Source organism: Equus quagga, chromosome 14 (genome assembly GCF_021613505.1).
Source record: "Equus quagga isolate Etosha38 chromosome 14, UCLA_HA_Equagga_1.0, whole genome shotgun sequence".
Taxonomy (NCBI): Eukaryota; Metazoa; Chordata; class Mammalia; order Perissodactyla; family Equidae; genus Equus; species Equus quagga.
The window spans coordinates 70370795-70387936 of record NC_060280.1 but is presented as its reverse complement, the minus strand read 5'-3'; the positions used below and the strand labels follow the sequence as shown (position 1 = coordinate 70387936).

The 17142-nt window shown below is 45.7% G+C and overlaps 1 long non-coding RNA gene across 1 annotated transcript; it reads left to right on the top strand.

The window, feature by feature from the left end:
• The first annotated feature begins 8957 nt into the window (after window positions 1-8957).
• Window positions 8958-11185, top strand: LOC124225453 (uncharacterized). Its single transcript, XR_006885079.1, has 3 exons — window positions 8958-9323; window positions 10068-10160; window positions 10377-11185. It is a non-coding gene; the product is annotated as an uncharacterized LOC124225453 (long non-coding RNA).
• The last annotated feature ends 5957 nt before the right edge of the window (window positions 11186-17142 follow it).

The window sequence follows — 17142 nt, the reverse complement described above, 5'->3', positions numbered from 1 at the left end:
AAAAAAAAAAGGAAGATTGGCAACAGTTGTTAGCCCAGGAGCCAATCTTTAAAAAAAAAAAGTTACAACATGGTTTCTCTTCTACAATATGCCTTCCCTTTTGTTAACCTTGTGTTGAGCTGATTTCAACACCTCCTTCCAGTTCCGGTTCTAGAAATCTTTCTAACGCCCAGTCCTGGCATATGGGTTGGGCCTGCCTTTCACTTACCAGTCCCTTTCCCCAGTTCAAAAGAGGGGCATTGCTCCCCAGATGACCCTCAGAGCCGGGCCTCTGCCACCTTGGATGGCCTCTTGCTTGACTGCTTCCCTGAGTACTTGTCACACCCGCACTCCCAAAACTGCTCTATCCACAGGCAAGGAAGCCTTGTATTCCTTTTGTTTTCCCTGAGATATAATTCGCATAATGTAATTCACATAATGTAAAATTTACCATTTTAATCATGTAAAATGTATAGTTCAGTGGTTTTGAGCATATTCATGAGGTTGTGCAACCGTCACCACTACCTACTTCTTGAATATTTTAATCTCCCCGTAAAGAAACTCCAGAGGACATCAAATCTGAAAAGAAAACCTGAAGGCCAGAGGGACAGGGAAGGCTTCACGTGACACAGCAGGCTATGCAGAGGTTCACAAGTGAGAAGTGGAGGAACTGCAGAGGATGGTGACAGGGTTCATGACAAGCCACCCCCAAATATGGCAACTTGGCATACTGACTATTTCAAGCTGAAGGAATTTGAGAAATGGCAGGGGCAGGAAGAATTTTCTGACCTTCCTCTGGAGCAGGTCATAAGACCCTCACGTGAGAGGTGCCTCCCTATACTCGAAGGAAGGGAGCATCCTTCTCTCTGAAGACAGAGGGACGCCGAGAGGAATCTGATGGACAGTGTTGCTCTTTCTCCAAGTTTACTGCTCTTAGTTCACATCCTTTTTCATACTGTTACATTTTTCCATGGTTCTCCAATCTTCACCAAATCTAGCCTCAATACTTAGGTTTAACTACAAAAAAAAAGAAACTCCACCCTCATTACCAGTCATTCTCCATTTCCCCTCCCTCCAACCCCTGGCAACCACTAATCTACTTTCTGTCACCATGGATTTGCCTATTCTGGACATTTCATATAAATGTAAGCAGAAACATTTGTCCCTTTTTTGTTTAACATCTTTCACTTAGCACAATGTTTTCAAAGTTCATCCATGTTGTAATGTGAATCAGTACTTCGTTTCTTTTTATGGCTAACAAGTATTTCATTGTGTGGTTAAACCACATTCTGTTCATCCACTCATCAGTTGATGGATATTTGGGTTGTTTGCATTTTTTGGCTGTTATGAATAATGCTCCTAAGAACATCTGCGTGCAAGTTTTCCTGTGAGTATGTTTTCAATGATCTTGGGTATAAACCAAGCAGTGGAGCTGCTGGATCATATGGTAATTCTATGTTTAACTTTTTGAGGAATTTCCAAAGAGACCCTGCCATTTTATATTCTCACTAGCAATGTATGAGAGTTTCAATTCCTCCATGTTCTTGTCAACACTCGTTATTGTCCTGCCCGATATTTCTAGAATCCTCTGGCAGTGGATGTTTTCTTGAAATTGGTGATTCCTTGAACAAAGTAGGTAAAAACATTTAACTTTGATGACAGAGTCCTAAGTTTGGGTCTACTTTGTCATGGAGAGTACTAAGGCAGGTATATTTCTTGGGCAAGTTATTATTTTTTTATCTTCCTAAGCTTCAATTTTCTCATCTGTTAAATGGGAATAATAATAGGATCATTGGGCTAATTAAATGAGACAATGCATATCAAGCTTTAGCACAATGCCTGTAAAGCTCTACTTTGAGAAATGATAGCTCTCGTTATTACCATCTTTCTTCCCCTACACACCTAGACCTCTGGTCAGTGGCCATGGCATCCACTATTTGGCCAGTTAACAAATATGTATGGAGAGTCCACCATGTGCCAGGCACTGTTTTAGGAACTGGGAATATAGTGCCAAACAAGTAAGAGACCCCACAATTAGGGAGCTAATATTCTACTAGGGCAAGAGTCATAATAAATATGTAAATTTAAAAATAAAGAAGGTAATTATAGGAACTAGAAGAGCCTTGATAAAATAAAACCGGGTCATGCGACAGTGAGCAGGGTAAGGGGCTGCTCAGCCAGTGTGGCCAGGATAAGCCTCTTGGAGGAGGTGCACTGGAGTTAAGACCTGACTGGAGAGGGGGAGGCAGACACACAGAGGGCTGGAGAAGACATCACACAGAAGGAACCTCAGACACAGAGTCTCTGCAATAGGAACAGCTTGGAGGGGCCAAGAAGAAGATGTGAGGGGAGGAGAGAAGATGTGAGGGGAGTGGCTCCCAGCAAGCCTGGGATCATGGAGAAGAGACAGCAGGCGCCAAAGAGCTGCTGAGGCGCCGTGCTGGGGACAGTGACAAGGAAAGGAAACTGACAGTGGGGCCCCCGGAGAAGGACGTCAGTGTAACTGGGCCAGACCCCAAGTGTGATATTTGGCAGGAGTTTCGGGTACTAAATGTTCTCCGTAGTTGGCAGGAATCAAAGGAAGCCTCAGCAGAGAGCTTCAGCATGGTGCGTCCCCTCCCCGAACACTGCTGCCCCTTGCTCTTGAGAAGTCCTGTCCTGATTTGGATTTCTTTATTCCTGAGACAGAGCACCTGATCACACATCTGCTGCCGGCATTTCAGGTGCTTGCACTTCAAAAAGGAGGGAGAAGGAAGCCTGGACTCTCTCTGCTCTCAGGGAACATTCTGGATGGGGCTGGTGGGATTGAACACTAGTCCTGTGATGCCACAATGTCCAAACACAAGCATTAAGGGGGTGTCACAGACAGCCCAACTCACAGCCCACCAGCTGCCCTGAGTGCTGTGTGTGCCCTCTCTGTGGCAATCCCCATGGCAATGGAAGACACCAGGAGCATTAGAAGAATGCGTCATTAAGGGCAAGGAATTGAGAAGGGGTACTCATGGGTTTTGCCTGTGCGCTGGGTTCTACGCCCTAGCTATCTGGCTATCAGAAGTTTCTCTAACACTCTAAGCTTCAGTTTCCCCGTTTATAAAATGGAAATAATACCTGTGTCATATGGGTAGCAAGGACATGGTGTATAAAGAGCTCAGCATGGAGCCTGGCACTTAGGGAGCCCTCAATGAGTGTCACTTATTATCACTTATAATATGTTTTTACTCCTACTCCTACGATTTTAAGAGCCTCCACTTGTGAAGGGTGGCCATGCTTTGAAAAGCAAGTGCAGAGATTGGAGGGTGTCCCAAGAAGGCCAGTGATCAAAACAACAATAAGAATTTGAAGATTCAAAGAAAAGGTTGGCGCAAGAGGGTGAGGGTAGATCCTGAATGAACGTGTATTGTTAAACAGCTTTTCAGGTGCGAAAATCGAAGAGCTACAAGATGGGAAGGGGGACAAAACTAATATTTTCTTGGTATGACCTTCCATATGCCAATTACCAGACTGGAGTCTTTACTTTTATTACTATATCTAATCCCTATTACAATCCTCTGAGATTCTTGTTGTTGTTGTTGTTATTACTATTTCCATTTGACAGATAAGGACATTGAGACTGAAAGACCAAAGTCAAACACTAAGTGATGCACTGGTGTTTCTTTGACTCTGATACCCATTGGTATCTGATACCCACTGGACTCTGACACCTATCTTTTTCCCACAACTTAAATCAATAAAGCCCCAGCAAAACCTCTCTTATTATTACAAAGATTATGAACTCCACAGATGCAAGTATATTTCCCCAAATGTTACAGTTGCACAATGACAGCTCTCATGGAGCAACTAATCCAGCCCGAGGAGACAGACACATGAGCATCTAAGCAGAATATTGGAATGATAAAGTCTCTTTGTGTAGCAAGAACAACGTCCCAGCAGAGCACAGAGGAGGAAGGATTCCTTCTGCTAGGGCTGAGAAAGAGGAGAAGAAAGGCCGCAGCCTCTTATAGAAGAGAGTTTCAGATGAAGCTCTCTGGGCTGTCTGGTGGAAAGGCATACGAAGGACATTCTCTTCAGCTGGGGCAAATGAAGCCATGGTATGGAGGTGGGAACGCGTGCGGCTTGTTCAGGAAAGACTTGACAGAAGCATGGACCAGGGTACAAAGGGGCAGAGGAGCTGGAAAAGTTGGGTGACACCTGAAGGCAAGGTGCCTTGTATGACAAGCTATGGGTTTTAGACTCTGTCCTGTAGGCAGTGGGGAGACACTAAAGGCTTTTCAGTAGCTGAACAGCTTGATCACATCTATGTTTTAGGACCTTACCTCTGGTAACTGTGTAAAAGATGCAGCAGAGAGAGAGTGAAGCCATACAAGTCAGGTTCTTCTAATTCGCCTTGCAGAACACCTGGCTGTGGAACCTGTGGGAAGGGGGCATTTCAAGGAAGCCGCTGGGTCTGGTCCTTCAAAGAGCTCCCCATACATATCACCTCTCCTGACCTTCTTCTCAGGGCCCTAATGAGGAAGCCTGCTGGGGTAACGGCAGCACCGTCAACCTTCATTTCCACTGCACTGAAAGGCAAGGAGGGCTTTATTAGTATCACAAGTGCTTTAGAAACAGTCTTCAGCTGAGACACCAGCATTTCCAGGGTAGACAGAGTGGTTGTCACCAACACTTGAGAAGTCCCCCGAAGACAGCAACAGTCCAGGGCCTTCCGCATCACGGGCTGGGAGAGCAGCACAGCCTGCAGCAGGGATGAGGCTCAGGCCTCTGCCCATTCATTCTTTCACAACTGCATATCGAATGCCAGCTGGAGTCAGCCTTGTGCTGGGTGCTGGACATGCCAAGGTGAAAAGCTATGGTTCCTACCCTCAACAAGATCACAGTCTAGTATGGGAGATGAAAACGTAAACCGAAAACTATGACAAAATGGGAAAGGCATAGTAATGGAGATTCTCAGGGATCGCTTAGGAACAACAATTAGTTTGAACACTCAGGGAGGTAGAATAAATATCAGGGACCGTTTTGTAAAGATGCTATGTATTGAGCATACGTTAAGGTGTCAGGTTCTGGGCTGGACATCAGCTGCATCTTGAGGAGTGAGTAGCCATATAATGAGGAGGTAAAGGAAATCATATGTGCAGCAAAGAGAAAGAACATGACCCATTGTCGAACCTACAAGTAGTTAATAAGGCATAGGATAGAAAGAAGGAGGGAAGGGTTAGTATAGAACAGGGAGAGAGGAAGCTGGAGAGGTGGGCAGGGGTGCAATTACAATGGGTCTTATACGTGATGCTAAAGAGTTTGGACAGCCATTAAGATATTCTAAGTAGGAGAGTGACGTGATTGCATTTGTATTTTATAAAGATCACTCTGGCTACAGTGATATGGTCAGAGGATCATATGATATGATACAGAGATAAGATCAGAGCATAGTTCAGAAAACTATGTTGAACTTCACTGCTCAATATTGTAGGCAGGGAGATCAACCAAGTGGAATTAATATAGAGGAAAATATTGAGACTTTGAACTAAGGCAAGGGTAGTGGGGATCGAGAGGAGGGGACCTATCAGAGAGATGTTTGGGAAGGAGAAGGAGAGTGAGAATTGGCAGGGCTTGGTGACCACCTGGAGAGAGGGAGAGAGAAGAATCAAGAGTGAGCCTCAGGGTTTTGGCGTGCTGCCAGGTATATAAAAGAAGGCGGCAGATGGCTGGATTAGCCTAGAGACTGGGATTTTGTTGGGAAGAAAGGGCAAAACGACAAAGGAGAAGGAAAAGTAAGGATAATCAAAAGACAATTACGAAGTAATAAACTATGTTTTCTAGACTCAGAGAAGGAAATTAAGAGAGAGGATTGATAGATGGCTGAAAATGGAGAGACAAGATGGCCAGAGAGCTTAGTAAAATCAGAGACTAGGTTTAGCATGAGTAAAGGAGTTCAAGAAATGGGATAAGAAACCATGGTGGGAGTGTGGATATTGGAGTTAAGGTTTTCAGAGATGAAACCGCTTCAGATGACAAAATCCAGGGTGTGGCCAACAGTGTGAGTGGCTGAAGTGGAATGGAAATGAATGTCATGCCGAAGCTAGACTATTGGAGAGGTCCCTCTTGTAGACAGAGAAGTCAGGATAACGGCGGGTCTTGGGGTGGATAGGAGGACCTTGAGCTAGGCACTAAGGCCTTCCATGAATTAGGCAGATGAAAGCTATAAAAAAAGGATAAAAGGGAAGTGTGTGGGCTTTAAGGGAGCAATGTTTATATGAGGACTGAGAAAGTATGGTTTGGAAGCAGAACTTGGAAACTTCAAGGTTGTTGGTCGGGGCTGCTTGTCCAGGTGGTACCCAGGGGATGGGAGAATGAGCACGATTCAGAGGAGACAGTGTTGGTGAAGCAGTGCCCTCGGATAAGAGCACGTTTCAGTTCAAACCAGGAAAGGGGTGGGTTTCCAGGAAGAGCTTAAGGATGTAGGGGAGTTTAATATTTACTGTGGTATATTGTCCCAGAGATGCTAGAGGAGAAAGCGAAGGAGTCACCGGAGAAAGGCCCAAGAGACCTGAGGGCTGTTTGGTAGTGCCTGTGACTGGCATTGTCATCTTCACAGTCATCCGGGACTCCTCCTCCCTCATGCCCGCATCCAACTGGTAACCAAGGCCTGTTGATTTTGGTTCATATGTAGCTCTCAGGTCTCTCCCCATCCTTCCTTCTCCACTGCCCATGCCCTAAACAAGGCGCAAATGGTCCCTCACATGAACCATTGCAATGGCTTCCCTTTTGGCCTCTCCCTCTCCTGCTTAGTTACCCTTCTCCACTGCCCCAACCCCTACCCCATCCATCCTCCACACAGCTGATAGAGTGTTCTGTTTTATCCACAATTCTGATCCCATCATCCCATCACTCGACATCCCTCAATGGGCCCTCAATTGTTAACAAGATACGATCTGTCCCATTTGCTTGGCTTCCAGAGTTGTTCATAATTGGGCTCCTGCTGCTGATCTGTCCCACGTCATCTTCCACGATTCCCCCTCCAGAACTGTATGCTCTAGTAATACTCAATTATTTATAGCTCTCAGATCATGTTACTATATTCTCTCATGCTTCCAGATTTTGCACATTCCATTCCATCTGCGTCCATGTTATTCCCACTTGCCACATCTTGCCCCTGATGGAGCCCACTCCAGAATCCACGCAAGTGCTGCTTTGGTGAAGTCATCCTCCACTTCTCCAGACAGCCTGGGTGATCCTTTCCTTAAATTCTTCCTATACTTTGCACAACATGCCATGAAAGTAATTACGTACTATACTAAATGTGACTATTTATCTCCTCACTTAACAATTAGCTCTTTTTAGAGGAAAACATTGTCCTTTTTTTAAAGCCTTTATTTTTTCAGAGCAGTTTTAGGTTCGTAGCAAAACTGAGAGGAAGGTTCAGAGATTTCCCACATAGCTCCTGCCCCCACACACGCATAGCCTCCTCCATATCAACATCCTGCACCAGAGTGATACATTTGTTACAACTGATAAACCTACACTGACGGTCATTATCACCCAAAGTCCATTGTTTAAGTTAAGGATCACCCTTGGCTTGTACATTCTGAGTTTGGACAAATGTATAATGACATAATCCACCATTATAGTATCATACACAGTATTTTCATGGCCCTAAAAATCCTCCGTGCTCCACCTGTTCAGCCCTCTGTCCCCACTAATTCCTGACAACCATTGATCTGTTAACTCTCTCCATAGTTTTGCCTTTTCTAGAATGTCATACAGTTGGAATTATATAGGATGCGGTCTTTTCAGAAGCACTGTCTTTTAATGCTTACATCCAGTGCCCATCACATTACCTAGCACACAAGAGGTGCAAACTATTTACAGAATTAATGATTGACATAGTCCATGTCTGTTTAGGGAAAGGAGATCCAGTGACCTGAGGCATGGTCTAAATAATTAGGCTATAAACTCCAAGAGGAGGCCTGCTCTGAGCTGTTTTGAAGCTACTAGACTATGTTTGACTCAATTCATCTCCAGACCCCATCCCCAGGGCTAGCACAGTTGCTAGCTGTATGATGGGGGCACAACACATATGGAATAAAGAGAGAGTCCCTGCCCTCAAAAAATATGCAAGGGACCAAGCGCTATGTCTGCAACCACGCTATTCCTGTCCTCCAGCTTCTTCAGTTGTCACTAAGGATTGCTAGGACTCTGACCACTTGTTCTTTCACTCATTTACTCAAGAAAGCTGTCATAGGTCAAGTGCTGTGTTCTGCTTTTTAATTGGAAACTTGTGGAAGGGCAAGGCTGTGGTTAGGTGGCTAGTGTTGTGTCGCCCAGGTTGAGCATAGACCCTCTCCCTCAAAACGTTCAGTGCCCGAGACCTAGGGCCTCCAGGGAGTCTTTCCTGCCCTGCCTGCCACTACCCCAGCTCGCCAGGCTTTTTTCCTCCTCTGGAGTCATGTTGTACTCTAGTCAGAACCAGACAGTTTGGCGTTAATTGCTCTCTAATTGTTTCAAGTGTGCTATTTTTATCTCCCGACTACACTGCACTCTCCTTGCACACCGGCCTGCTCTTTTAGTTTCGCATCGCCACTGTGCCCCCAGCACTCAGTAAAAGCTTGCTGATTGATTTTTCTATGAGCTGTAATTATTTCCAAGGCTGCCCTGGGGTATGGATCTCTCCCGAAACTCTGTTGCTACTTCTATCCCCTGCAGTCCCCCCCCTCACTCCCAGCACCCACAGACTGTTTCTTCTATTAGCATCCTCTTGTCTCATCTTTGTTTTCCTATTTTCCAAAAGAGCAAACCTTATTTCTTCGCCCATCAACACCACTGAGGTTCTGTTTTTCCCACTAGTCCTCCTTTTGCATAAGGGCTCTCTTTGCAAGAGATGTTATTCTTATCAGCTGCCTCATGATCTATTTTTATTTCTCCCGCAACTTGTTAAATACTCCCGGGAGCTGATGGGGTGAATGAAGCCTCCACTTTGATTGAATTTCTATGTTTTCAGTTTTATTATTTCAAGACACAGTTAAAGGAAGGGACTCTTAGGGGCTTCTTTCTAGAAGGGAGCTCAGCAGTGAGTGCTGCTGGGAGGGGCTGGGGAAGGAGCATCACCCTGGCTCCCAGCTCCCTGTTATTTGGTCTCAGAGAAAAGACAATAAGCTGGTAGGGACACCTTGGAGCTTTGCTTCGGAAGTGCGACTGAGAGTGAAGAGAGCTAAGGGAGACTTTCTGAGAATTGCCAACATGGCTCTCCAGAGTGTCTGAAACTGCCCTGCTCACCCCAAAAGCAGACTGAATCATAGGATCTGAGAGATCTGATGGGGCTGTGGGGATGGCTTTGTCCGAGCTCTCTCCAGGTAAGATCTCTGGGACAGGCTCTAACTGAGCGGTCCTGGTGACCGGGAACCGACAGATTCACAAGGCAACGCATTCTACTGGGTGGTGGTGATAATTATTTTTCAAATCAATTTAACATTTATTTGTTGCCTAGAATAGTGGTAGCAAAGTATCATCAAGGTTAAGAGGCTGGGCTCGGCTTCAAATTAACCTGTGCTTGAATCACAGCTGCACCATTTCCTGTGAGAATTCAGGCAGGTTACCCAAACTCGCTGAGCGTCAGTTTTTTCATAGATAAATGGGCGTAATAATACCCACCTCGTGGAGTTGTTATGAGGATGCCGAGACACGTAAAGCCCTTAGTGCAATGTCTGGTATATAGTAAATGCTCTATGATTGGGAGCTCATAATATGATTATCCCAGGGGCAACCGTTATCTTCTTCCTAAACATGACTCCAACCCAATGCTCACCCAAATCCTTTGGGAACCCTGGACAAAGTGCTCTAAATAGCGACCCATCTTGTGGGCTTTTCCTGTGTGTTCAGTTGGTTAGGGGACTTTAGAAAGGACACAGTGTGTCGAGAGCCCCTTGCGGTGCGGTGTTCAGTGGTGGGAATTCACCTGGCCTTTTCTGTGAAACAGTCCAACCTTATCCAACAAGCTACCCATGCCATGAAATATTTCCCTCTGCTTGCCAATCAATATGGTGATCCATGTCATTTATCACTTGTTTGGTGACAAATTTATTATCTGTTTGTGACAGGTAATGTAGTGCAGGTGTAAAGAGCAAATGATCTGAAGATGGAAATCCCTGGATTGAAATGATGCCTCCATATTTACCATGATATACTCTTAGGTCAGTTGTTCAACATTGCTAAGAAGAGCTTTGGTTTCCTTATCTGCAAAATGGGAATACAAATATGTGATTAAGAGACCACACATGAGAAGCACTCAGCACAGGTCCTGGCACGTGGTAATAGATGGCGGGCGGTGTTATACTTGAAGGGTGGTGGTCGTTGATGGCGTTGCTCTCTTACTGAGACACCTGCTGCTTTTTGCCCCTTCCTTGCAGGTATCTGGCACCCTTCTTCACACCCAGCACTTAAAGCTCAGTTCATGTCAACCTAGACTTGAACCCAGATTAGGGGGCAAACAACCTCATCAGAGCGCTTTGTGTCTTCATCAGCTAAGCTGGGCCCAGATGCACTCAGGAACCTGGCAGAGCTCCTTCTCGTTGACTTGGCACCGCAGGAAAACAACGGTGTTGAACACTTCTTTCCCCCAAAGGCTGCAGACACTGCCTTTCACAATGCGGAGCAGACACCACACATCCAGACAAGTTCCTAATTAATGACGCATAATCAGTGTCTTTCAAATGTGCATTTGTTGTTCTCTGCCCAACTAATTAACTGCACTGAACATTCCATGGTTGAAACTGGAGCATGGGTTATCTGAAAAGCCCGTTAGAACCAGCCCAGGGTCAGAGCTCAGAAGATGCAAAAGTTCTGACCAGGTTACCACTGGGCTGAAGGAGTCTTAACATCCCTACTTTCCCTCTCCAAAGCTCTCTGTAAGTAGGACCACAGACACTTTCTACCTCTTAAGGTTATCATAACCGGGGCACTCATGATCATCTAAGGGAAAGTGCTCTGAAAGGTGTAGGGAGCTACAGAAATGCACGTGATGATCACTCCTGGCAATCGCTGTAAGGTGGGCAATCTTTTCTAGGTGGGAAGGGTCATCAACCTTAGGCAAAAATGATGTGTATATGTGCCTTCGAAGGTGTAGGCTTTGCACGTAAAAGCTCATGTGATCCTCATGCCCACCCATACCCATGAGGAAAATAAAACTCCTTTGAGGAGCTCCGAAGGGGCTCACCCAGATTCTGAATGGCTGCGTCACAACATGAATCCGGGTTGATCTGATTCAGAAAACCCAGGATTCATTCTCCTTCCTCTCCCATGCAAAATATAATGTTCCTTGTATAGCTCCTCTCAGACAGCTCCACCTTTCTTTTCCATTTCCCTCTCATCCCTCCCCCTCTACCTCACCCCCCCACCTTTCCCCCTGTTAAAATATACTCTCTCTCTCACATTCTCTGAGGACCCTGCAGCTTCCCTTCTTCAGTGAGGGTCTAGTTAGCCTGATGGAATATTCCTTACCAGTTTGTCAGCTTAGTGCTGCCATTCTCCTCCTGCCCCGACTTCCCAGGTAATTTATTTATTTTAATAGGAGCCTCCTGGAAGGAATACGATACTCTCCAATCACACTGGAGATTACCTGCCTGCTCCACCTCTGCTGGGAGTTGCCCTGAGCAACCGTGCTGATGGAAGCTTGTGTGATCCTGGGAGCAAAGCCGGAAGGTTCACTGGTGCACAGTTTAACATGGGGATTAATAAAAAACAGGGTCATACGGTGGGGGCTACAGTTGGGAGAGATTGGGAGACGATGTGGGCAAGGACAAGATCAAATGAGTTATAATGTGTTAGAGCTGGAGAGCAGGCTTTACTTGGAACAGAGGGACCAGGGAAAACAGAACTCCCTTCCCTTGGAAAGCCTGCATTCTCTCCTTCCCCTTGTTCTCTGTCCAAAGCCTTTCTGGTCACAGCTCTTGTGGCAATGAGTCGCAAGTGGCCGCTGAGCAGTAATTTTTGATTTACCACCAAGTTCCAGGCATGGAAGGGGTAGCTGACAGGGCCTCATCCGAGTTTTGCCATGGTATCAACTGCAAGAGGATGTTTATTCCGCATTATTACACTCAGGCGTCATTTTCCCAGACTGCATAATAGATAGCGACTGAGTGGTACTGTGTCAGCACAGGTTCGATGCCCATCATCTAAGCTGCACCTCACTTTGCATTCTCTCCTCTCTCTCTCTCATGTCACACACACACACACACACACACACACACACACTTGACTACAGAAATTGGGAGCAGGTGGACAGTGGTTCATTGTCGCTAGACACCACAGAGAGAGACAAAAGTCCAGAAAAACTGATGTTATGCTTTATAAATTGAGCAGGACACCGCTGCCTCTGCTTCCTGTCTGTTTGCTATAGCTATGGCTCATCCCCTCTCTGCCCCTTTGTCTCTCCCACCTGAGGTCTGCACCAGGGCCCTTCTAGAGAGGGCTGCTCTGGGATGCTGTCTGGGTTGGGAAGCATTCATCTGGGGAAATATTCTGAACCAGTTGCCTGGATGTTTAAGTCCCTCCACTTACTGGGGTTGCCATTACCCTGAAGATTTAATTAAAATAATTAAAATAGGGTCCAAAATCTCCATTCCCTCTTCAGTGGAAAAGCCAGCATCTCTGCAATATTACCGGAGATTGTCTTGGTCCCTCCTCCTGCCTATGCTGAATTTTTCATCTCTCCTCTTTCCCTCCTGGGCATGCTGTCACCTTTCCTTAATGAGTCACCCCCACTGGACACCCCCAGGTGTCTCCATCTCTTCACTCCCTGATGGCTGCCACATCCAGCTGCTGTGTTGAGCAGACATTCAGTGAGGGCAACAGAGAGAAGTCGCTCTACCTGTAGCACATTAAGTGACTTGACTCAATATTAGGTATTCCAGTTCTTAGAATTCCCTTGAGCCATTTCTGCCCCTAGAAGGGTTTTACTGATTACCCTTCTCATTTGCTTAGTCATCAACCTCTTGCAATGCTGCTAGGCCTTTTCTCCTCCAGCCTCTCTCCCTTTCTTTCCTGGTTAGATGGTCCCCCTCCCCAAAATTCCTACACATTTTTAGGCAGAATAATTTAGCTACTTCTCACCCTCTCTCAGCCATATCCTAAGGCCTAAGGGATATCTTTTCGCAACCCAAAATGATCCAGCAAGGTGTTCTGCTAAATCTGTGCTGTTCAATATTTAAATTCAAATCACTTAAAATTAAATAAAGTGCAAAATTCAGTTCTTCAGTTGCTCCAACCACTTCAAGTACTTGAAAGCCACATATGGCTGGTGGCTACTGTATTGGACAGTGTAGACAGCAGGAAGTTCTAGCAGACAGCATTGTAGCTAAACTGAGACCAATTTCTCCCCTAAGAGACCACGTCACTGGCTCTTCGACTACCATTTTTCCTGCCTACCTCATTAATGTTTATTAGTCCCTTTGCTGTGGAAGGCACTTTTCACGTGTTTTCATTTAATCTTTGTAACAGTTCTGTAAAGTGGGCAGCATTTTCTCCGTTGCACACAGGCGTAGCCTGAAGCTCTGACAGCCAATGCAGCTGGTCCGTGCTCTTTAATGTACCTGCTTAGGGGTAGTGATGGAAAGGTAATACTGGGAAGGTAAATATGGACCAGACTGGGAGAGAAAAGAAGAAAAGGGCTTTGTCAACCACGTATGATATTTTTATTACACTTTAGGAAGAATTTTCTTACTCTTACGGGTTCAGTCCCAAAGTGGGGTCACTGAAAGGGAAGCTCAAAGACTAGTTTTCAAGGGGATGAGATTTTTACCTTGCTGTGACGGATGCCATTGCTTCCAGCAGCTGGCCAGGCAGAAACGTGTGTGGAGGGAGAAATCACGGCCCTCCTTTGAGGGAAACCAGCAGTGACAGGAACTGAGGTGGTTAAAGAGCTACCGATTCCTCCTCCACACCAGCTGCTCCTAATGCTTCCCTCTGCTCTCTGCTCTAGAGATCAGCCTGCCAGGCCAGAGCCGCCCCCTCCTACTTGGGAAAACCTGTGTTCCTGTAGGTTGAGCCCGGAACTGACCCATTTCTATCAACTCTCAGGGGAGGCCTGGCTTCGATGATGGCGCCATCTGCTGGCCATGTCTCATGCTGCAGCTTGTTACTGATTTCCTTCTCAAATCGAATGCAAAGTTTGGTCCCTAGACCAGCCACATCAGCATCAACCGGAACTTGTTAGAGATGCAAATTCGGACTCCACTCCAGACTTACTGAATCAAAAAGTGAGGTAGCTGTCCATGTTTTACCAAGCCCCTCAGGAGATCCTGATGCATGCTAAAGCTTAGGAAATCACTGATTAGGGGATCCAACTCTACCATATATTCATTCATCAAGACAGCAATCATTAATAGGCATCTTCTAGATAAATATGACTCCCATACATACATATAGGATGAAGAATTGCTTACGGTATTCTCACATCTCTGTGCAATAGGGAAGAGAAGCGTTATGATTATCCGTACTTTACAGACAAGGAAGAATTGAGAATAGGAGACTGGCTCAGGACCACACAGCTAGTAAATAGTGAGGTTGGGTCTTTGCATGTCAAGCCTGGGCCTATTCATCAAACCACATTTCACCAGCTTTTCTGGATTGGCTTGGGGTTTGTTTGGGAAGTGGAGGAATTGGGAGAGAAGAAACTGCCCCAAATCACACACAACTGGAACTTGTCACACTGCCTAAGATTGCCAGCAACCCTCATGTAGGGTTAGATATTTATTTTAGAAGGCTAACAAAGAGGCTCCCCGTCTATCGTGCTACTATAACCTTCCACCTAGCTGTTCCCTCTTCTTCTCTTCCATTGACAACGGAGGGCTTATTGGTTAGGTTGTAATGGGGAAAGCGGGAAGAGTTAAATATCCTGTGTGGGTGCTGCCCAAGGGGCACAGTTTAGGGACCTCTAGGGCGGTAGGAGTTTAACTGGAACTTCCTAATTGGGGATTGAGAGGGAAAGACAGCAGGACTAAACAGAACCAGAAAATAACTGAAGGGAAGGAAAGAAAAGAACAGAAGACAAACTCAGTCTCCTCTTTCACAGCTTAGCAGCCTCTGAAGCAGCCCTTCAAGCACAAGATAGCTGCTCATCAACAGCAGACAGTTGTGGAGGCGGGGCGTTGCAAGGTCAGGTCCCTGCCTTCAAGACTCGCACAACTTTGCGGGGGAGTAGAGACACATGCCTTAAAAACGTATGGACATTCCCGTGTTGAAAATTCCTTTGGCCATGGAAATATTTTAACAAACAAATAGCAATGTTTTTTGTAATAATAATGATAGCACTTCTTGAGCACTTTACTAAACGCTAGGCAGTGTTCCAGACCTGAAGCGAGCCCACGGTGAGGAAGCAAGTTCCCACCACTTTGAAAAGTCCCGTTTCTGGTCTTTAGTTTTGCAAGCCTGTGAACTGGATCTTATTAGTTCCCTCTCAACTTATCGGGCTCATACCTATTGGATTCACAGCAAATATATTAACCAGAATGGCAATATGTCCATTTACAGCCAAACCTATTACTGTTAGGTGGTTCCTGTCATATGCGTCAGTCAGCACATCCTCTTTCCTTATGAAAATCTGTGGGTGAAACCACCTTCAGTCACTTGATGGACATGGAACCAGCATAAGGGGCATTGGATGAAGGTATTGGGGATGCCCGAGGGATATATGGCCTGATGCTTTCTCATCTTTGGCAGTGGGAACACAGCTGAGACGGTTCAGAACACTGGCCTAGATGATTCACATGAACGGCTCAGGGCACCCTCAGCCTGAGTCGGGGCTGAAGATATACATATGGCTGCCCACCTTTCTGCCTCCTTGCATGATTTCAGCCAGGCTGCAATGCAGGTCATCTGGTTTCAGCTTTAGCCTCAAGGTCCTCTGGTCCCTTCAATTGATGCTGTCTTGCCCCACTCCCAGGATAATAGTCACAGCTATCTCTCAAGGCAGTTTCATCAGTAGATAGCTCAGTGTGATCTATTCTGTGCTGATTTTTAAGTTACCGTATCAGGAAGATGGCCTTTTCCTGACCACGTCTCCCAAAGCCAAGGCTGCCCTCACTGCTGACTGGCCCATAAGACGGCCCAGGCATCTGCTCTCAACCCCCTCATCTCAACCTCTCATGTTCTCCCCAATACTTATCTTCAACTCACATAGAGACTGGGAGATCAGGAAATGCTCACGGAGTGAGCCTTTGAACTGTTTGTTTTCTTCTGTCTCTCCCAAGAACTGTTTCTTTCTTATTCATCTTTCCATTCTCAGAGGCTAGAATAGTTTCTCCTACTTGTTATAAATTAATAAGTCAACAAATGTATGTTGGATGAATGGAAAGAGTTCTGGTCAATACATTTAAAGTCTGAAATTGTTTTAATACCATCGTTAACTTGCTTTGCGACTTTTGACTGTGTTCTCTGCTTCCCCAGACACAAAGTCGGAGAATCAGCCCTCTACACTTCATGCCTCACAAGCACATCAGGCAGGCGCACTTGGTCACTGCCAGGGACTGGAATTTTGTCAAGCAAGTTGTATATCACTGTTTCTTATCTTTTCTCCATCCTAAGAGAGGTAATAATGCACAAAAGCTTGTAGGCATTGAAAGATATGTTTTTCAGTTCCATCATGTGAGTCTTTCAGTGTTTCAAACACCAGAAGAAGCATCTCGTCGCACCAGACTCTTGGGAATAATAACATAATGTCTGTAAAGTATTTGATATCTCCTAACGTTGCTGTTGATCAATTTGCACCATTATTTTGGTTAGCAATTGATTGCATGTGCATAGTTTTAACACTCAGGGAAGACTTTTAAAAAATATAGGAATTAGGACTGAGAAACAGATAAGAAATGAAGTGGTTGATTCACTTCTAGAATTTAGTGATTCATGGCTCTTGGTCAAGGAAGCCCTGGTACTCAATGAGATTGTGGGTTCTCCACTGAAGACCAAGTCAAACCTCCTGATGCCAGGACCCCAGATACAGAGTTCAGTGACTTGGGCCACTGCTCCTGCTTCCCCAGTGAATAAGCCACCCTTGGGGTGTTGTCTTCTAGGGAATACTGAGTGGGCAACACCGCATAATCCAGAAGATGATCCGGGCTCCTCTTGGTTCTTATTGAAGACTCTGTCTGTGCTCTGCCCTCTGGTCAGCCACACACACAC